We start from the raw sequence: 24,677 nt of genomic DNA, 5'->3' as shown, positions 1-24,677 counted from the left end.
TTTTTACTTCTTAGTATTATTACATTTTAGTACATTTCTAAAATTATTACTTGTCACTGCCTTCCTACTCTTCATACTACTAGTACCTTCCAGCTTTTCACATGAGCCTTCTTACTCTTCCTACCAACTGCATATTTTCATACCTTTTTACTTATTAGTATTATTACATTTTAGTACATTTCTAACATTATTACTTGTCACTGCCTTCTTACTCTTCATACTACTAGTACCTTCCAGCTTTTCACATAAGCCTTCCTACTCTTCCTATCAACTGCATATTTTTATACCTTTTTACTTCTTAGTATTATTACATTTTAGTACATTTCTAAAATTATTACTTGTCACTGCCTTCCTACTCTTCATACTACTAGTACCTTCCAGCTTTTCACATAAGCCTTCCTACTCTTCCTACCAGCTGCACATTTTTATACTTTTTTACTTCTTAGTATTGTTACATTTTAGTATATTTTAGTACATTTCCACTCTATTTCACAGTAGTTTCTGCTGCACTCTTACACATGCTGCTCTTCTGCTTATTTCACTCTTCTCCATTTCAACATGTCTTTTACATATTTTCATACCTTTTTTACTTCTTAGTATTATTACATTTTAGTACATTTCTAACATTATTACTTGTCACTTTCGTATTTTCTGTTTTTTCTACTGAATATATATCCACTCTTCTTACTATTCATACTTCTTGTACCTTTCAGCTTTTATATATAAGCCTTCCTACTCTTCCTACTGTTCATACTACTTGTACCTTCCAGCTTTTCACATAAACCTTCCTACTCTTCCTACCAACTGCACATTTTTATACCTTTTTACTTCTTAGTATTGTTACATTTTAGTATATTTTAGTACATTTCCACTCTTTTTCACAGTATTTTCTGCTGCACTCTTACACATGCAGCTCTTGTGCTTATTTCACTCTTCTTCATTTCAACATGTCTTTTACATATTTTCATACCTTTTTTACTTGTTAGTATTATTACATTTTAGTACATTTCTAACATTATTACTTGTCACTGCCTTCTTACTCTTCATACTACTAGTATTTTCCAGCTTTTCACATAAGCCCTCCTACTCTTCCTATCAACTGCATATTTTTATACCTTTTTACTTCTAAGTAAAAAGCCAACGCCCACATGTGCCTACACACACCACATATGCTAGGTATTCGTTACTATGGGCTGTCACGAGCAACAGTTTGCACGCTCAGCAATCACACGCATTTTCTCCAGAAAATGCACCTTTCTAGTTATTGTGTGATTGCTGACTCAGCAATCACAGGTATAATATTCCCACTATTTATTATTATTATTATTATTATTATTATTATTATTATTAATCCGTACACTTTTTTGGCACCTATCTCCTCCTTCATACTTTTAGCTAGAAACTCCGTTCAAACTTTAAAATGTTCAGCTTGTTTAGGACATAGGCGCGTGTATTCAACTTTTTGATATCTATTCTACTTTTTAAACTATTCTACTTTTTTCGACTTTTTTTTACAATGGGAGTCTATGGGCGGAATGTTCAAACCATGCCCTCTTTGAACTCTAACTACTCTTTCATACTTTAAGCTAGACACTCCATTCAAACTTTAAACGGGTCACCACTTTTAGTACTTTATTACTCTTATTCAGCTTTTTCATACCTTTTGTACTTTTTGAGTAATCACAGTTTAAGTTTTATACTTTTTTAAACCTTTATAATGGCAGCCTATGGAGCTACGCTAGAGTGCGTGATGTCACAATTCACTCTAGCAGACTTTACAGGCTGTACTTTTTACTAAATTCACACATTTTTAAACTGTGACAGTTCACACAACTTTAATACTACATACACATATTATACACCAAACCCTTCAGCTGCTTCTGCTCTCACTCACAATGTCAATATATAAGCGATGCGATGTATAGTTTTTGAGATATTAACGTTTGTTTGACACTAGTGTTCCACTCTTTTTCACAGTAGTTTCTGCTGCTCTGCTGCTCTCTTACACATGCAGCTCTTCTGCTTATTTCACTCTTCTCCATTTCAACATATCTTTAACATATTTTCATACCTTTTTTACTTGTTAGTATTAATACATTTTAGTACATTTTTAACATTATTACTTGTCACTGCCTTCCTACTCTTCATACTACTAGTACCCTCCAGCTTTTCACATCAGCCTTCCTAACAGATAGTTTGTTCGCCTTCATAGTCTTCCTACCAACTACATATTTTTATACCTTTTTGCTTCTTAGTATTGTTACATTTTAGTACATTTTAGTACATTTCCACTCTTTCACAGTAGTTTCTGCTGCTCTGCTGCTCTCTTACACATGCAGCTCTTGTGCTTATTTCACTCTTCTCCATTTCAACATGTCTTTTACATATTTTCATACCTTTTTTACTTCTTAGTATTATTACATTTTAGTACATTTCTAAAATTATTACTTGTCACTGCCTTCCTACTCTTCATACTACTAGTACCTTCCAGCTTTTCACATAAGCCTTCCTACTCTTCCTACCAGCTGCACATTTTTATACCTTTTTACTTCTTAGTATTGTTACATTTTAGTATATTTTAGTACATTTCCACTCTATTTCACAGTAGTTTCTGCTGCTCTCTTACACATGCAGCTCTTCTGCTTATTTCACTCTTCTCCATTTCAACATGTCTTTTACATACTTTCATACATTTTTTACTTCTTAGTATTATTACATTTTACTACATTTCTAACATTATTACTTGTCACTGCCTTCCTACTCTTCATACTACCAGTACCTTCCAGCTTTTCACATAAGCCTTCCTACTAACAGAAAGTTTTTTTAGCCTTCGTAGTCTTCCTACCAACTACATATTTTTATACCTTTTTACTTCTTAGTACTGTTACATTTTAGTACATTTTAGAACATTCCCACTCTATTTCACAGTATTTTCTGCTGCACTCCTCCTCTCTTACACATGCAGCACTTGTGCTTATTTCACTCTTCTTCATTTCAACATGTCTTTTACATATTTTCATACCTTTTTTACTTGTTAGTATTATTACATTTTAGTACATTTCTAACATTATTACTTGTCACTGCCTTCCTACTCTTCATACTACTAGTACCTTCCAGCTTTTCACATAAGCCTTCCTACTAACAGATAGTTTGTTAGCCTTCGTAGTCTTCCTACCAACTACATATTTTTATACCTTTTTACTTCTTAGTACTGTTACATTTTAGTACATTTTAGAACATTCCCACTCTATTTCACAGTATTTTCTGCTGCACTCCTCCTCTCTTACACATGCAGCACTTGTGCTTATTTCACTCTTCTTCATTTCAACATGTCTTTTACATATTTTCATACCTTTTTTACTTGTTAGTATTATTACATTTTAGTACATTTCTAACATTATTACTTGTCACTGCCTTCCTACTCTTCATACTACTAGTACCTTCCAGCTTTTCACATAAGCCTTCCTACTAACAGATAGTTTGTTAGCCTTCGTAGTCTTCCTACCAACTACATATTTTTATACCTTTTTACTTCTTAGTACTGTTACATTTTAGTACATTTTAGAACATTCCCACTCTATTTCACAGTATTTTCTGCTGCACTCCTCTCTTACACATGCAGCACTTGTGCTTATTTCACTCTTCTTCATTTCAACATGTCTTTTACATATTTTCATACCTTTTTTACTTGTTAGTATTATTACATTTTAGTACATTTCTAACATTATTACTTGTCACTGCCTTCCTACTCTTCATACTACTAGTACCTTCCAGCTTTTCACATAAGCCTTCCTACTAACAGATAGTTTGTTAGCCTTCGTAGTCTTCCTACCAACTACATATTTTTATACCTTTTTACTTCTTAGTACTGTTACATTTTAGTACATTTTAGAACATTCCCACTCTATTTCACAGTATTTTCTGCTGCACTCCTCCTCTCTTACACATGCAGCACTTGTGCTTATTTCACTCTTCTTCATTTCAACATGTCTTTTACATATTTTCATACCTTTTTTACTTGTTAGTATTATTACATTTTAGTACATTTCTAACATTATTACTTGTCACTGCCTTCCTACTCTTCATACTACTAGTACCTTCCAGCTTTTCACATAAGCCTTCCTACTAACAGATAGTTTGTTAGCCTTCGTAGTCTTCCTACCAACTACATATTTTTATACCTTTTTACTTCTTAGTACTGTTACATTTTAGTACATTTCTAACATTATTACTTGTCACTTTCGTATTTTCTGTTTTTTTCAACTGAATATATATCTACTCTTCATACCTGCTATTCATACTCCTTGTACCTTCCAGATTTTACAAAATAGTCTTCCTACTATCTCCTTCCACCTTTTACACATAAGCCTCCCTACATATTTTCTTACTTTTGTACTTGTTACTATTATGAAATTTTAGTACATTTCTAACATTATTACTTATCACTTTGACACTCATTACAGCTCCTTCACAGAAGTGTTTTAAACTGCCACATTTCTCACAGTTTTAACATTACATACACATATTATACTTTGGTTCAGCCGTTTCAATTTGAACAGACGATCCACGGTCAGTCATGTTAAGAAACACGCACACGCCCACGCCCACACGTGCCTACACACACCACATATGCTAGGTATTCGTTACTATGGGCTGTCACGAGCAACAGTTTGCACGCTCAGCAATCACATGCATTTTCTCCAGAAAATGCACCTTTCTAGTATTGCAGATAATATTCCCCACCGTACATTTCTTCGGCACCTAACTCCTTCCACATACTTTCACCTAGAGACTCCGTTCAAACTTTCCACTGTTCGGCTTCTTTAGGAGATGCGTGCTTGTATTTTTATAAGCAATCTGATTTCTACTTTTTAAAATATTCTACTTTTTTCTATTTTTCTGTTTTACAATGTAAGTCTATGGGAGGACTGTTCAAACCATGCCCCGTTTTAACTCTAACTACTCTTTCATACTTTCAGCTAGAAACTCCATTCAAACTTTAAACAGGTCACCACTTTTAGTACTTTATCACTTTAATTCAGCTTTTTGATATCTTTTGTACTTTTTGAGTAATCACAGTTTAAGTTTTAGACTTTTTTCAATCTTTATAATGGCAGCCTATGGAGCTACGCTAGAGCACCTGATGTCATCACTCACTCTAGCAGACTCTACAGACTGTAGAGGCTGTGATTTTCATTAAATATTCAATTTTCTTAAACTGTCATCACTCCCACAACATTCACACTACATCCACATATTAGATATCAAACTGTTCAGCTACTTCTTGTGCCACTCACAATGTCAATATCTAAGCCATAACGTTTATACTTTTTGAGTTAGGGCTGTTTGTTCAACACTAGTGCTTTACAGTAATTTTGCCTATTTTAAACAGCTTTTTCTTTTTACACATGCAGTATTTAAACTGTAGTAGTTCCCACAATACACACTACATACATATATTATATATCAAAATGTTCACATACTTCTTCTGTCTCTCACAATGTAAATACCTAAGTTGTGGGATTTGTAGGTTTTTAGCTATGATGGCTTGTTCAACACTAGTGCTATACTGTTTTTGGCTGTTATGAACAGCTTTTTTCTGTTTACACATATTTGAACTGTCACAATTTCCAAAATGTTAACACTACATGCATATTTTACACATTAAAATGTTCAGCCAGTCCTGCTCTCTCTCACAGTGTAAACATCTAAGTGATGGGATTTGTAGTTTTTGAATTATGAACGTTTGAGCTCCACTTGGGCCACTGCTGCTCTCCTAATGCAGCGCTCTGCACTTGTCCATTTTCATACACACGTGGGGGGCCACACACACACTCTCTCTGTCTGTCTGTCTGTCTGTCTCACTCTACTCTCTAGCTTTTTAATAGACTATCTTTCAGTTTTTGAGATATGAATGTTTGTTCAACACCAGTGCTATACCAGGTGTGCTTATTTTGAACAGATTGTTTCTTTGAAACTTCAACCACTTCCACAACTTTAACACTACATACCATGACAGCCATAGGATAAGAAAGAGGGAAAGAGGAGAGTGATAGACCAGTCACAGACAGCCAACAGAAAGGGTGAGCTGTACCCACACTAAACTGCACCAGTGCCACAGTTTGCACTCTCAGCAATCACACGCATTTTCTCCAGAAAATGCACCTTTCTAGTATTGCAGATAATATTCCCCACCGTACATTTCTTCGGCACCTAACTCCTTCCACATACTTTCACCTAGAGACTCCGTTCAAACTTTCCACTGTTCGGCTTCTTTAGGAGATGCGTGCTTGTATTTTTCTAAGCAATCTGATTTCTACTTTTTAAAATATTCTACATTTTTCTATTTTTCTATTTTACAATGTAAGTCTATGGGAGGACTGTTCAAATGCTAGAGTGCGTGATGTCATCACGCACTCTAGCAGACTCTACAGACTGTAGAGGCTGTGATTGTCACTAAATATTCAATTTTCTTAAACGGTCATGACACCCACAACTTTCACACTACATCCACATATTAGATATCAAACTGTTCAGCTACTTCTTCTGCCACTCACAATGTCAATATCTAACCCATAGCTTTTATACTTTTTGAGTTAGGGACGTTTGTTCAACACTAGTGCAAAACTGTGTTTTACAGCACTTTTCTCTCCTTTGAACAGCCTTGTCTTGTACACTTTTCAAAACTGTCACTATTCCCACAATTTTCACACTACAGACATATATTTTACATCAAATTCTTTGGCTATTTCTTCTGTCACTCACAATGTAAATATCTAAGTGATAGCACTTGTAGTTTTTGAGTTAGGGACGTTTGTTCAACACTACTGCTTTACAGTCTTTTGACTACTTTAAACAGCTTTTTCTTTTTACACTTGCAGTATTTAAACTGTAGTACCTCCCACAATTTTCACACTACGTACTTATATTATATATCAAACTCTTCACATACTTCTTCCGTGTATCACAATGTAAATATCTAAGTGATGGGATTTGTAGTTTTTGAGATATGGACGTTTGTTCGACACCAGTGCTATATTGTGTGTGCCTTTTTTGAACAGATTTTGTCTTTTAACCTTCAATCACTTCCACAACTTTAACATTACATACATATGTTATATATTAAACTCTTCAGCTACTTCTGCTCTCACTCACAATGTAAATATATAAGCAATATGATGTATAGTTTTTGAGTTATTAACGTTTGTTCAACACTAGGGCTCCACTCTGTCACACTACTTTCTGTTCCACTGCTGCTGTCTTACACATGCAGCTCTTCTCCACTTGTCCTTTTTTCACTCTTCTCCATTTTAACATGTCTTTTACATATTTTCATACTTGCCACTTTCTTACTTTCTGTTTTTTTCTACTGAATATATACCTACTCTTCATACCTGCTATTCATACTCCTTATACCTTTCAGATTTTACAAAATAGTCTTCCTACTATCTCCTTCCACCTTTTATACATAAGCCTTCCTACATATTTTCTTACTTTTGTACTTGTTACTATTATGAAATTTTAGTACATTTCTAACATTATTACTTATCACTTTGACACTCATTACAGCTCCTTCACAGAAGTGTTTTAAACTGCCACATTTCTCACAGTTTTAACATTACATACACATATTATACTTTGGTTCAGCCGTTTCAATTTGAACAGACGATCCACAGTCAGTCATGTTAAGAAACACGCCCACGCCCACACGTGCCTACACACACCACATATGCTAGGTATTCGTTACTATGGGCTGTCACAAGCAACAGTTTGCACGCTCAGCAATCACACGCATTTTCTCCAGAAAATGCACCTTTCTAGTATTGCAGATAATATTCCCCACCGTACATTTCTTCGGCACCTAACTCCTTCCACATACTTTCACCTAGAGACTCCGTTCAAACTTTCCACTGTTCGGCTTCTTTAGGAGATGCGTGCTTGTATTTTTCTAAGCAATCTGATTTCTACTTTTTAAAATATTCTACTTTTTTCTATTTTTCTATTTTACAATGTAAGTCTATGGGAGGACTGTTCAAATGCTAGAGTGCGTGATGTCATCACGCACTCTAGCAGACTCTACAGACTCTAGAGGCTGTGATTTTTACTAAATATTCAATTTTCTTAAACTGTCATCACTCCCACAACATTCACACTACATCCACATATTAGATATCAAACTGTTCAGCTACTTCTTCTGCCACTCACAATGTCAATATCTAACTCATAGCTTTTATACTTTTTGAGTTAGGGACGTTTGTTCAACACTAGTGCAAAACTGTTTTACAGTACTTTTCTCTCCTTTGAACAGCCTTGTCTTGTACACTTTTCTAAACTGTCACTATTCCCACAATTTTTACACTACAGACATATATTTTACATCAAAGTCTTTGGCTATTTCTTCTGTCACTCACAATGTAAATATCTAAGTGATAGCACTTGTAGTTTTTGAGTTAGGGACGTTTGTTCAACACTACTGCTTTACAGTATTTTGACTACTTTAAACAGATTTTTCTTTTTACACTTGCAGTATTTAAACTGTAGTACCTCCCACAATTTTCACACTACATACTTATATTATATATCAAACTCTTCACATACTTCTTCTGTGTATCACAATGTAAATATCTAAGTGATGGGATTTGTAGTTTTTGAGATATGGATGTTTGTTCGACACCAGTGCTTTTCCTTGTGTGCCTTTTTTGAACAGATTTTGTCTTTTAACCTTCAATCACTTCCACAACTTTAACATTACATACATATGTTATATATTAAACTCTTCAGCTACTTCTGCTCTCACTCACAATGTAAATATATAAGCAATATGATGTATAGTTTTTGAGTTATTAACGTTTGTTCGACACTAGGGCTCCACTCTGTCACACTACTTTCTGTTCCACTGCTGCTCTCTTACACATGCAGCTCTTCTCCACTTGTCCTTTTTTCACTCTTCTCCATTTTAACATGTCTTTTACATATTTTCATACCTTTTTACTTGTTAGTATTATTACATTTTATTACATTTCTAACATTACTACTTGTCACTGCCTTCTTACTCTTCCTACTTTTCATACTACTAGTACCTTCCAGCATTTCTCTCACTCACGTTGTTGGACACACACACTTCTCATTTTTTCACTCTTCTCCATTTTAACGTGTCTTTTACACATTTGCTCACCCTTTTCTTCTCACTATTTTTACATTTTAGTACATTTCTAACATCATTACTTATCACTTGGACACTCATTACAGCTCCTTCAAAGAAGTGTTTTAAACTGCCACATTTCCCAGTTTTAACATTACATACACATATACTTTTGTTCAGCCGTTTTAATTTGAACAGACAATACACGGTCAGTCATGTTAAGAAACACGCACACGGACACACCCACGCCCACACGTGCCTACACACACCACATATGCCACAGTTTGCACGCTCAGCAATCACACGCATTTTCTCCAGAAAATGCACCTTTCTAGTTATTATTATTATTATTATTAATCCGTACACTTTTTTGGCACCTATCTACTCCTTCATACTTTTAGCTAGAAACTCCGTTCAAACTTTAAAATGTTCAGCTTGTTTAGGACATAGGCGCGTGTATTCAACTTTTTGATATCTATTCTACTTTTTAAACTATTCTACTTTTTTCTACTTTTTTTTACAATGGAAGTCTATGGGCGGAATGTTAAAACCATGCCCTCTTTGAACTCTAACTACTCTTTCATACTTTAAGCTATTAACTCCATTCAAACTTTAAACGGGTCACCACTTTTAGTACTTTATCACTTTAATTCAGCTTTTTCATACCTTTTGTACTTTTTGAGTAATCGCAGTTTACGTTTTATACTTTTTTCAACCTTTATAATGGGACCCTATGGAGCTACGCTAGAGTGCGTGATGTCACAATTCACTCTAGCAGACTTTACAGGCTGCACTTTTTACTAAATTCACACATTTTAAAACTGTGACAGTTCACACAACTTTAATACTACATACACATATTATACATCAAACCCTTCAGCTGCTTCTGCTCTCACTCACAATGTCAATATATAAGCGATGCGATGTATACTTTTTGAGATATTAACGTTTGTTTGACACTAGTGTTCCAGTCTCTTTCACAGTAGTTTCTGCTGCTCTGCTGCTCTCTTACACATGCAGCTGTTCTGCTTATTTCACTCTTCTCCATTTCAACATATCTTTAACATATTTTCATACCTTTTTTACTTGTTAGTATTAATACATTTTAGTACATTTTTAACATTATTACTTGTCACTGCCTTCCTACTCTTCATACTACTAGTACCCTCCAGCTTTTCACATCAGCCTTCCTAACAGATAGTTTGTTCGCCTTCATAGTCTTCCTACCAACTACATGTTTTTATACCTTTTTGCTTCTTAGTATTGTTACATTTTAGTACATTTTAGTACATTTCCACTCTTTCACAGTAGTTTCTGCTGCTCTGCTGCTCTCTTACACATGCAGCTCTTCTGCTTATTTCACTCATCTCCTTTTCAACATGTCTTTTACATATTTTCATACCTTTTTGACTTCTTAGTATTATTACATTTTAGTACATTTCTAAAATTATTACTTGTCACTGCCTTCCTACTCTTCATACTACTAGTACCTTCCAGCTTTTCACATAAGCCTTCCTACTCTTCCTACCAGCTGCACATTTTTATACCTTTTTACTTCTTAGTATTGTTACATTTTAGTATATTTTAGTACATTTCCACTCTATTTCACAGTAGTTTCTGCTGCTCTCTTACACATGCAGCTCTTCTGCTTATTTCACTCTTCTCCATTTCAACATGTCTTTTACATACTTTCATACCTTTTTTACTTGTTAGTATTATTACATTTTAGTACATTTCTAACATTATTACTTGTCACTGCTTTCCTACTCTTCATACTACCAGTACCTTCCAGCTTTTCACATAAGCCTTCCTACTCTTCCTACCAACTGCACATTTTTATACCTTTTTTACTTATTAGTATTATTACATTTTAGTACATTTCTAACATTATTACTTGTCACTGCCTTCTTACTCTTCCTACTTTTCATACTACTAGTACCTTCCAACATTTCTCTCACTCACGTTGTTGGACACACACTTCTCATTTTTTCAATCTTCTCCATTTTAATGTGTCTTTTACACATTTGCTCACCCTTTTCTTCTCACTATTTTTACATTTTAGTACATTTCTAACATCATTACTTATCACTTGGACACTCATTACAGCTCCTTCAAAGAAGTGTTTTAAACTGCCACATTTCCCACAGTTCTAACATTACATACACATATACTTTGGTTCAGCCGTTTTAATTTGAACAGAAAATACACGGTCAGTCATGTTAAGAAACACGCACACGGACACGCCCACACACACACGTGCCTACACACACCACATATGCTAGGTATTCGTTACTATGGGCTGTCGCGAGCAACAGTTTGCACGCTCAGCAATCACACGCATTTTCTCCAGAAAATGCACCGTTCTAGTATTGCAGATAATATTCCCCACTGTACATTTCTTCGGCACCTAACTCCTTCCACATACTTTCACCTAGAGACTCCGTTCAAACTTTAAAATGTTCAGCTTGCTTAGGACATGCGTCCTTGTATTCAACTTTTTGATATCTTTTATACTTTTTAAAATATTCTACTTTTTTCTATTTTTCTATTTTACAATGTAAGTCTATGGGAGGACTGTTCAAACCATGCCCCGTTTGAACTCTAACTACTCTTTCATACTTTCAGCTACAAACTCCATTCAAACTTTAAACAGGTCACCACTTTTAGTACTTTATCACTTTAATTCAGCTTTTTGATACCCTTTGTACTTTTTGAGTAATCACAGTTTAAGTTTTAGACTTTTTTCAATCTTTATAATGGCAGCCTATGGAGCTACGCTAGAGCGCGTGATGTCATCACACACTCTAGCAGACTCTACAGACTGTAGAGGCTGTGATTTTCATTAAATATTCAATTTTCTTAAACTGTCATGACTCCCACAACTTTCACACTACATCCACATATTAGATATCAAACTGTTCAGCTACTTCTTGTGCCACTCACAATGTCAATATCTAAGCCATAACGTTTATACTTTTTGAGTTAGGGCTGTTTGTTCAACACTAGTGCTTTACAGTAATTTTGCCTATTTTAAACAGCTTTTTCTTTTTACACATGCAGTATTTAAACTGTAGTAGTTCCCACAATACACACTACATACATATATTATATATCAAAATGTTCACATACTTCTTCTGTCTCTCACAATGTAAATACCTAAGTTGTGGGATTTGTAGTTTTTTAGCTATGATGGTTTGTTCAACACTAGTGCTATACTGTTTTTGGCTGTTATGAACAGCTTTTTTCTGTTTACACATATTTGAACTGTCACAATTTCCAAAATGTTAACACTACATGCATATTTTACACATTAAAATGTTCAGCCAGTCCTGCTCTCTCTCACAGTGTAAACATCTAAGTGATGGGATTTGTAGTTTTTGAATTATGAATGTTTGAGCTCCACTTGGGCCACTGCTGGTCTCCTAATGCAGCGCTCTGCACTTGTCCATTTTCATACACACGTGGGGGGCCACACACACACTCTCTCTGTCTGTCTGTCTGTCTGTCTCACTCTACTCTCTAGCTTTTTAATAGACTATCTTTCAGTTTTTGAGATATGAATGTTTGTTCAACACCAGTGCTATACCAGGTGTGCTTATTTTGAACAGATTGTTTCTTTGAAACTTCAACCACTTCCACAACTTTAACACTACATACCATGACAGCCATAGGATAAGAAAGAGGGAAAGAGGAGAGTGATAGACCAGTCACAGACAGCCAACAGAAAGGGTGAGCTGTACCCACACTAAACTGCACCAGTGCCACAGTTTGCACGCTCAGCAATCACACGCATTTTCTCCAGAAAATGCACCTTTCTAGTATTGCAGATAATATTCCCCACCGTACATTTCTTCGGCACCTAACTCCTTCCACATACTTCCACCTAGAGACTCCGTTCAAACTTTCCACTGTTCGGCTTCTTTAGGAGATGCGTGCTTGTATTTTTATAAGCAATCTGATTTCTACTTTTTAAAATATTCTACTTTTTTCTATTTTTCTGTTTTACAATGTAAGTCTATGGGAGGACTGTTCGAACGCTAGAGTGCGTGATGTCATCACTCACTCTAGCAGACTCTACAGACTGTAGAGGCTGTGATTTTTACTAAATATTCAATTTTCTTAAACTGTCATCACTCCCACAACATTCACACTACATCCACATATTAGATATCAAACTGTTCTGCTACTTCTTCTGCCACTCACAATGTCAATATCTAAGCCATAATGTTTATACTTTTTGAGTTAGGGCTGTTTGTTCAACACTAGTGCAAAACTGTGTTTTACAGTACTTTTCTCTCCTTTGAACAGCCTTGTTTGTACACTTTTCTAAACTGTCACTATTCCCACAATTTTCACACTACAGACATACATTTTACATCAAAGTCTTTGGCTATTTCTTCTGTCACTCACAATGTAAATATTTAAGTGATAGCACTTGTAGTTTTTGAGTTAGGGACGTTTGTTCAACACTACTGCTTTACAGTTTTTTGACTACTTTAAACAGCTTTTTCTTTTTACACTTGCAGTATTTAAACTGTAGTACTTCCCACAATTTTCACACTACATAATTATATTACATATCAAACTCTTCACATACTTCTTCTGTGTATCACAATGTAAATATCTAAGTGATGGGATTTGTAGTTTTTGAGATATGGATGTTTGTTCGACACCAGTGCTATATTGTGTGTGCCTTTTTTGAACAGATTTTGTCTTTTAACCTTCAATCACTTCCACAACTTTAACATTACATATATATGTTATATATTAAACTCTTCAGCTACTTCTGCTCTCACTCACAATGTAAATATATAAGCAATATGATGTATAGTTTTTGAGTTATTAACGTTTGTTCGACACTAGGGCTCCACTCTGTCACACTACTTTCTGTTCCACTGCTGCTCTCTTACACATGCAGCTCTTCTCCACTTGTCCTTTTTTCACTCTTCTCCATTTCAACATGTCTTTTAGATATTTTCATACCTTTTTACTTGTTAGTATTATTACATTTTAGTACATTTCTAACATTACTACTTGTCACTGCCTTCTTACTCTTCCTACTTTTCATACTACTAGTACCTTCCAGCATTTCTCTCACTCACGTTGTTGGACACACAAACTGCCACATTTCCCACAGTTTTAACATTACATACACATATACTTTGGTTCAGCCGTTTCAATTTGATACACGGTCAGTCATGTTAAGAAACACGCACACGGACACGCCCACACACACACGTGCCTACACACACCACATATGCTAGGTATTCGTTACTATGGGCTGTCGCGAGCAACAGTTTGCACGCTCAGCAATCACACGCATTTTCTCCAGAAAATGCACCGTTCTAGTTGTGTGATTGCTGACTCAGCAATCACAGGTATAATATTCCCACTATTTATTATTATTGTGTGATTGCTGACTCAGCAATCACAGGTATAATATTCCCACTATTTATTATTATTATTATTATTATTATTATTAATCCGTACACTTTTTTGGCACCTATCTACTCCTTCATACTTTTAGCTAGAAACTCCGTTCAAACTTTAAAATGTTCAGCTTGTTTAGGACATAGGCGCGTGTATTCAACTTTTTGATATCTATTCTACTTTTTAAACTATTCTACTTTTTTCTACTTTTTTTTACAATGGAAGTCTATGGGCGGAATGTTAAAACCATGCCCTCTTTGAACTCTAACTACTCTTTCATACTTTAAGCTATTAACTCCATTCAAACTTTAAACGGGTCACCACTTTTAGTACTTTATCACTTTAATTCAGCTTTTTCATACCTTTTGTACTTTTTGAGTAATCGCAGTTTACGTTTTATACTTTTTTCAACCTTTATAATGGGACCCTATGGAGCTACGCTAGAGTGCGTGATGTCACAATTCACTCTAGCAGACTTTACAGGCTGCACTTTTTACTAAATTCACACATTTTAAAACTGTGACAGTTCACACAACTTTAATACTACATACACATATTATACATCAAACCCTTCAGCTGCTTCTGCTCTCACTCACAATGTCAATATATAAGCGATGCGATGTATACTTTTTGAGATATTAACGTTTGTTTGACACTAGTGTTCCAGTCTCTTTTACAGTAGTTTCTGCTGCTCTGCTGCTCTCTTACACATGCAGCTGTTCTGCTTATTTCACTCTTCTCCATTTCAACATATCTTTAACATATTTTCATACCTTTTTTACTTGTTAGTATTAATACATTTTAGTACATTTTTAACATTATTACTTGTCACTGCCTTCCTACTCTTCATACTACTAGTACCCTCCAGCTTTTCACATCAGCCTTCCTAACAGATAGTTTGTTCGCCTTCATAGTCTTCCTACCAACTACATGTTTTTATACCTTTTTGCTTCTTAGTATTGTTACATTTTAGTACATTTTAGTACATTTCCACTCTTTCACAGTAGTTTCTGCTGCTCTGCTGCTCTCTTACACATGCAGCTCTTCTGCTTATTTCACTCATCTCCTTTTCAACATGTCTTTTACATATTTTCATACCTTTTTGACTTCTTAGTATTATTACATTTTAGTACATTTCTAAAATTATTACTTGTCACTGCCTTCCTACTCTTCATACTACTAGTACCTTCCAGCTTTTCACATAAGCCTTCCTACTCTTCCTACCAGCTGCACATTTTTATACCTTTTTACTTCTTAGTATTGTTACATTTTAGTATATTTTAGTACATTTCCACTCTATTTCACAGTAGTTTCTGCTGCTCTCTTACACATGCAGCTCTTCTGCTTATTTCACTCTTCTCCATTTCAACATGTCTTTTACATACTTTCATACCTTTTTTACTTGTTAGTATTATTACATTTTAGTACATTTCTAACATTATTACTTGTCACTGCTTTCCTACTCTTCATACTACCAGTACCTTCCAGCTTTTCACATAAGCCTTCCTACTCTTCCTACCAACTGCACATTTTTATACCTTTTTTATTTATTAGTATTATTACATTTTAGTACATTTCTAACATTATTACTTGTCACTGCCTTCTTACTCTTCCTACTTTTCATACTACTAGTACCTTCCAACATTTCTCTCACTCACGTTGTTGGACACACACTTCTCATTTTTTCAATCTTCTCCATTTTAATGTGTCTTTTACACATTTGCTCACCCTTTTCTTCTCACTATTTTTACATTTTAGTACATTTCTAACATCATTACTTATCACTTGGACACTCATTACAGCTCCTTCAAAGAAGTGTTTTAAACTGCCACATTTCCCACAGTTCTAACATTACATACACATATACTTTGGTTCAGCCGTTTTAATTTGAACAGAAAATACACGGTCAGTCATGTTAAGAAACACGCACACGGACACGCCCACACACACACGTGCCTACACACACCACATATGCTAGGTATTCGTTACTATGGGCTGTCGCGAGCAACAGTTTGCACGCTCAGCAATCACACGCATTTTCTCCAGAAAATGCACCGTTCTAGTATTGCAGATAATATTCCCCACCGTACATTTCTTCGGCACCTAACTCCTTCCACATTCTTTCACCTACAGACTCCGTTCAAACTTTCCACTGTTCGGCTTCTTTAGGAGATGCGTGCTTGTATTTTTATAAGCAATCTGATTTCTACTTTTTAAAATATTCTACTTTTTTCTATTTTTCTATTTTACAATGTAAGTCTATGGGAGGACTGTTCAAATGCTAGAGTGCGTGATGTCATCACGCACTCTAGCAGACTCTACAGACTGTAGAGGCTGTGATTGTCACTAAATATTCAATTTTCTTAAACGGTCATGACTCCCACAACTTTCACACTACATCCACATATTAGATATCAAACTGTTCAGCTACTTCTTCTGCCACTCACAATGTCAATATCTAACTCATAGCTTTTATACTTTTGGAGTTAGGGACGTTTGTTCAACACTAGTGCAAAACTGTGTTTTACAGTACTTTTCTCTCCTTTGAACAGCCTTGTCTTGTACACTTTTCAAAACTGTCACTATTCCCACAATTTTCACACTACAGACATATATTTTACATCAAAGTCTTTGGCTATTTCTTCTGTCACTCACAATGTAAATATCTAAGTGATAGCACTTGTAGTTTTTGAGTTAGGGACGTTTGTTCAACACTACTGCTTTACAGTCTTTTGACTACTTTAAACAGCTTTTTCTTTTTACACTTGCAGTATTTAAACTGTAGTACCTCCCACAATTTTCACACTACATACTTATATTATATATCAAACTCTTCACATACTTCTTCCGTGTATCACAATGTAAATATCTAAGTGATGGAATTTGTAGTTTTTGAGATATGGATGTTTGTTCGATACCAGTGCTATATTGTGTGTGCCTTTTTTGAACAGATTTTGTCTTTTAACCTTCAATCACTTCCACAACTTTAACATTACATACATATGTTATATATTAAACTCTTCAGCTACTTCTGCTCTCACTCACAATGTAAATATATAAGCAATATGATGTATAGTTTTTGAGTTATTAACGTTTGTTCGACACTAGGGCTCCACTCTGTCACACTACTTTCTGTTCCACTGCTGCTCTCTTACACATGCAGCTCTTCTCCACTTGTCCTTTTTTCACTCTTCTCCATTTTAACATGTCTTTTACATATTTTCATACCTTTTTACTTGTTAGTATTATTACATTTTATTACATTTCTAACATTACTACTTGTCACTGCCTTCTTACTCTTCCTACTTTTCATACTACTAGTACCTTCCAGCATTTCTCTCACTCACGTTGTTGGACACACACACTTCTCATTTTTTCACTCTTCTCCATTTTAACGTGTCTTTTACACATTTGCTCACCCTTTTCTTCTCACTATTTTTACATTTTAGTACATTTCTAACATCATTACTTATCACTTGGACACTCATTACAGCTCCTTCAAAGAAGTGTTTTAAACTGCCACATTTCCCACAGTTTTAACATTACATACACATATACTTTTGTTCAGCCGTTTTAATTTGAACAGACAATACACGGTCAGTCATGTTAAGAAACACGCACACGGACACACCCACGCCCACACGTGCCTACACACACCACATATGCCACAGTTTGCACGCTCAGCAATCACACGCATTTTCTCCAGAAAATGCACCTTTCTAGTATTGCAGATAATATTCCCCACCGTACATTTCTTCGGCACCTAACTCCTTCCACATACTTTCACCTAGAGACTCCGTTCAAACTTTCCACTGTTCGGCTTCTTTAGGAGATGCGTGCTTGTATTTTTATAAGCAATCTGATTTCTACTTTTTAAAATATTCTACTTTTTTCTATTTTTCTGTTTTACAATGTAAGTCTATGGGAGGACTGTTCGAACGCTAGAGTGCGTGATGTCATCACTCACTCTAGCAGACTCTACAGACTGTAGAGGCTGTGATTGTCACTAAATATTCAATTTTCTTAAACTGTCATCACTCCCACAACATTCACACTACATCCACATATTAGATATCAAACTGTTCTGCTACTTCTTCTGCCACTCACAATGTCAATATCTAAGCCATAATGTTTATACTTTTTGAGTTAGGGCTGTTTGTTCAACACTAGTGCAAAACTGTGTTTTACAGTACTTTTCTCTCCTTTGAACAGCCTTGTTTGTACACTTTTCTAAACTGTCACTATTCCCACAATTTTCACACTACAGACATACATTTTACATCAAAGTCTTTGGCTATTTCTTCTGTCACTCACAATGTAAATATTTAAGTAATAGCACTTGTAGTTTTTGAGTTAGGGACGTTTGTTCAACACTACTGCTTTACAGTTTTTTGACTACTTTAAACAGCTTTTTCTTTTTATACTTGCAGTATTTAAACTGTAGTACTTCCCACAATTTTCACACTACATAATTATATTACATATCAAACTCTTCACATACTTCTTCTGTGTATCACAATGTAAATATCTAAGTGATGGGATTTGTAGTTTTTGAGATATGGATGTTTGTTCGACACCAGTGCTATATTGTGTGTGCCTTTTTTGAACAGATTTTGTCTTTTAACCTTCAATCACTTCCACAACTTTAACATTACATATATATGTTATATATTAAACTATTCAGCTACTTCTGCTCTCACTCACAATGTAAATATATAAGCAATATGATGTATAGTTTTTGAGTTATTAACGTTTGTTTGACACTAGGGCTCCACTCTGTCACACTACTTTCTGTTCCACTGCTGCTGTCTTACACATGCAGCTCTTCTCCACTTGTCCTTTTTTCACTCTTCTCCATTTTAACATGTCTTTTACATATTTTCATACCTTTTTACTTGTTAGTATTATTACATTTTATTACATTTCTAACATTACTACTTGTCACTGCCTTCTTACTCTTCCTACTTTTCATACTTACCTTCCAGCATTTCTCTCACTCACGTTGTTGGACACACACACTTCTCATTTTTTCACTCTTCTCCATTTTAACGTGTCTTTTACACATTTGCTCACCCTTTTCTTCTCACTATTTTTACATTTTAGTACATTTCTAACATCATTACTTATCACTTGGACACTCATTACAGCTCCTTCAAAGAAGTGTTTTAAACTGCCACATTTCCCACAGTTTTAACATTACATACACATATACTTTGGTTCAGCCGTTTCAATTTAAACAGACGATCCACGGTCAGTCATGTTAAGAAACACGCACACGGACACACCCACGCCCACACGTGCCTACACACACCACATATGCCACAGTTTGCACGCTCAGCAATCACACGCATTTTCTCCAGAAAATGCACCTTTCTAGTTATTATTATTGTGTGATTGCTGACTCAGCAATCACAGGTATAATATTCCCACTATTTATTATTGTGTGATTGCTGACTCAGCAATCACAGGTATAATATTCCCACTATTTATTATTATTATTATTATTATTATTATTAATCCGTACACTTTTTTGGCACCTATCTACTCCTTCATACTTTTAGCTAGAAACTCCGTTCAAACTTTAAAATGTTCAGCTTGTTTAGGACATAGGCGCGTGTATTTAACTTTTTGATATCTATTCTACTTTTTAAACTATTCTACTTTTTTCGACTTTTTTTTACAATGGAAGTCTATGGGCGGAATGTTAAAACCATGCCCTCTTTGAACTCTAACTACTCTTTCATACTTTAAGCTATTAACTCCATTCAAACTTTAAACGGGTCACCACTTTTAGTACTTTATCACTTTAATTCAGCTTTTTGATACCTTTTGTACTTTTTGAGTAATCGCAGTTTACGTTTTATACTTTTTTCAACCTTTATAATGGGACCCTATGGAGCTACGCTAGAGTGCGTGATGTCACAATTCACTCTAGCAGACTTTACAGGCTGCACTTTTTACTAAATTCACACATTTTAAAACTGTGACAGTTCACACAACTTTAATACTACATACACATATTATACATCAAACCCTTCAGCTGCTTCTGCTCTCACTCACAATGTCAATATATAAGCGATGCGATGTATACTTTTTGAGATATTAACGTTTGTTTGACACTAGTGTTCCAGTCTCTTTCACAGTAGTTTCTGCTGCTCTGCTGCTCTCTTACACATGCAGCTGTTCTGCTTATTTCACTCTTCTCCATTTCAACATATCTTTAACATATTTTCATACCTTTTTTACTTGTTAGTATTAATACATTTTAGTACATTTTTAACATTATTACTTGTCACTGCCTTCCTACTCTTCATACTACTAGTACCCTCCAGCTTTTCACATCAGCCTTCCTAACAGATAGTTTGTTCGCCTTCATAGTCTTCCTACCAACTACATGTTTTTATACCTTTTTGCTTCTTAGTATTGTTACATTTTAGTACATTTTAGTACATTTCCACTCTTTCACAGTAGTTTCTGCTGCTCTGCTGCTCTCTTACACATGCAGCTCTTCTGCTTATTTCACTCATCTCCTTTTCAACATGTCTTTTACATATTTTCATACCTTTTTTACTTCTTAGTATTATTACATTTTAGTACATTTCTAAAATTATTACTTGTCACTGCCTTCCTACTCTTCATACTACTAGTACCTTCCAGCTTTTCACATAAGCCTTCCTACTCTTCCTACCAGCTGCACATTTTTATACCTTTTTACTTCTTAGTATTGTTACATTTTAGGATATTTTAGTACATTTCCACTCTATTTCACAGTAGTTTCTGCTGCTCTCTTACACATGCAGCTCTTCTGCTTATTTCACTCTTCTCCATTTCAACATGTCTTTTACATACTTTCATACCTTTTTTACTTATTAGTATTATTACATTTTAGTACAGTTCTAACATTATTACTTGTCACTGCCTTCTTACTCTTCCTACTTTTCATACTACTAGTACCTTGCAACATTTCTCTCACTCACGTTGTTGGACACACACTTCTCATTTTTTCAATCTTCTCCATTTTAATGTGTCTTTTACACATTTGCTCACCCTTTTCTTCTCACTATTTTTACATTTTAGTACATTTCTAACATCATTACTTATCACTTGGACACTCATTACAGCTCCTTCAAAGAAGTGTTTTAAACTGCCACATTTCCCACAGTTTTAACATTACATACACATATACTTTGGTTCAGCCGTTTTAATTTGAACAGAAAATACACGGTCAGTCATGTTAAGAAACACGCACATGGACACGCCCACACACACACGTGCCTACACACACCACATATGCTAGGTATTCGTTACTATGGGCTGTTGCGAGCAACAGTTTGCACGCTCAGCAATCACACGCATTTTCTCCAGAAAATGCACCGTTCTAGTATTGCAGATAATATTCCCCGCCGTACATTTCTTCGGCACCTAACTCCTTCCACATACTTTCACGTAGAGACTCCGTTCAAACTTTCCACTGTTCGGCTTCTTTAGGAGATGCGTGCTTGTATTTTTATAAGCAATCTGATTTCTACTTTTTAAAATATTCTACTTTTTTCTATTTTTCTATTTTACAATGTAAGTCTATGGGAGGACTGTTCAAATGCTAGAGTGCGTGATGTCATCACACACTCTAGCAGACTCTACAGACTGTAGAGGCTGTGATTTTCACTAAATATTCAATTTTCTTAAACGGTCATGACTCCCACAACTTTCACACTACATCCACATATTAGATATCAAACTGTTCAGCTACTTCTTCTGCCACTCACAATGTCAATATCTAACTCATAGCTTTTATACTTTTTGAGTTAGGGACGTTTGTTCAACACTAGTGCAAAACTGTGTTTTACAGTACTTTTCTCTCCTTTGAACAGCCTTGTCTTGTACACTTTTCAAAACTGTCACTATTCCCACAATTTTCACACTACAGACATAAATTTTACATCAAAGTCTTTGGCTATTTCTTCTGTCACTCACAATGTAAATATCTAAGTGATAGCACTTGTAGTTTTTGAGTTAGGGACGTTTGTTCAACACTACTGCTTTACAGTCTTTTGACTACTTTAAACAGCTTTTTCTTTTTACACTTGCAGTATTTAAACTGTAGTACCTCCCACAATTTTCACACTACATACTTATATTATATATCAAACTCTTCACATACTTCTTCTATGTATCACAATGTAAATATCTAAGTGATGGGATTTGTAGTTTTTGAGATATGGATGTTTGTTCGACACCAGTGCTATATTGTGTGTGCCTTTTTTGAACAGATTTTGTCTTTCAACCTTCAATCACTTCCACAACTTTAACATTACATACATATGTTATATATTAAACTCTTCAGCTACTTCTGCTCTCACTCACAATATAAATATATAAGCAATATGATGTATAGTTTTTGAGTTATTAACGTTTGTTTGACACTAGGGCTCCACTCTGTCACACTACTTTCTGTTCCACTGCTGCTCTCTTACACATGCAGCTCTTCTCCACTTGTCCTTTTTTCACTCTTCTCCATTTTAACATGTCTTTTACATATTTTCATACCTTTTTACTTGTTAGTATTATTACATTTTATTACATTTCTAACATTACTACTTGTCACTGCCTTCTTACTCTTCCTACTTTTCATACTTACCTTCCAGCATTTCTCTCACTCACGTTGTTGGACACACACACTTCTCATTTTTTCACTCTTCTCCATTTTAACGTGTCTTTTACACATTTGCTCACCCTTTTCTTCTCACTATTTTTACATTTTAGTACATTTCTAACATCATTACTTATCACTTGGACACTCATTACAGCTCCTTCAAAGAAGTGTTTTAAACTGCCACATTTCCCACAGTTTTAACATTACATACACATATACTTTGGTTCAGCCGTTTCAATTTAAACAGACGATCCACGGTCAGTCATGTTAAGAAACACGCACACGGACACACCCACGCCCACACGTGCCTACACACACCACATATGCCACAGTTTGCACGCTCAGCAATCACACGCATTTTCTCCAGAAAATGCACCTTTCTAGTTGTGTGATTGCTGACTCAGCAATCACAGGTATAATATTCCCACTATTTATTATTATTATTATTATTATTATTATTATTAATCCGTACACTTTTTTGGCACCTATCTACTCCTTCATACTTTTAGCTAGAAACTCCGTTCAAACTTTAAAATGTTCAGCTTGTTTAGGACATAGGCGCGTGTATTCAACTTTTTGATATCTATTCTACTTTTTAAACTATTCTACTTTTTTCGACTTTTTTTTACAATGGAAGTCTATGGGCGGAATGTTAAAACCATGCCCTCTTTGAACTCTAACTACTCTTTCATACTTTAAGCTATTAACTCCATTCAAACTTTAAACGGGTCACCACTTTTAGTACTTTATCACTTTAATTCAGCTTTTTCATACCTTTTGTACTTTTTGAGTAATCGCAGTTTACGTTTTATACTTTTTTCAACCTTTATAATGGGACCCTATGGAGCTACGCTAGAGTGCGTGATGTCACAATTCACTCTAGCAGACTTTACAGGCTGCACTTTTTACTAAATTCACACATTTTAAAACTGTGACAGTTCACACAACTTTAATACTACATACACATATTATACATCAAACCCTTCAGCTGCTTCTGCTCTCACTCACAATGTCAATATATAAGCGATGCGATGTATACTTTTTGAGATATTAACGTTTGTTTGACACTAGTGTTCCAGTCTCTTTCACAGTAGTTTCTGCTGCTCTGCTGCTCTCTTACACATGCAGCTGTTCTGCTTATTTCACTCTTCTCCATTTCAACATATCTTTAACATATTTTCATACCTTTTTTACTTGTTAGTATTAATACATTTTAGTACATTTTTAACATTATTACTTGTCACTGCCTTCCTACTCTTCATACTACTAGTACCCTCCAGCTTTTCACATCAGCCTTCCTAACAGATAGTTTGTTCGCCTTCATAGTCTTCCTACCAACTACATGTTTTTATACCTTTTTGCTTCTTAGTATTGTTACATTTTAGTACATTTTAGTACATTTCCACTCTTTCACAGTAGTTTCTGCTGCTCTGCTGCTCTCTTACACATGCA

The sequence above is a fragment of the Centroberyx gerrardi genome, chromosome 23 (genome assembly GCF_048128805.1).
Source record: "Centroberyx gerrardi isolate f3 chromosome 23, fCenGer3.hap1.cur.20231027, whole genome shotgun sequence".
NCBI lineage: Eukaryota > Metazoa > Chordata > Actinopteri > Beryciformes > Berycidae > Centroberyx > Centroberyx gerrardi.
The sequence above is the reverse complement of the archived record's forward strand: the minus strand, read 5'-3'. Positions refer to the sequence as shown.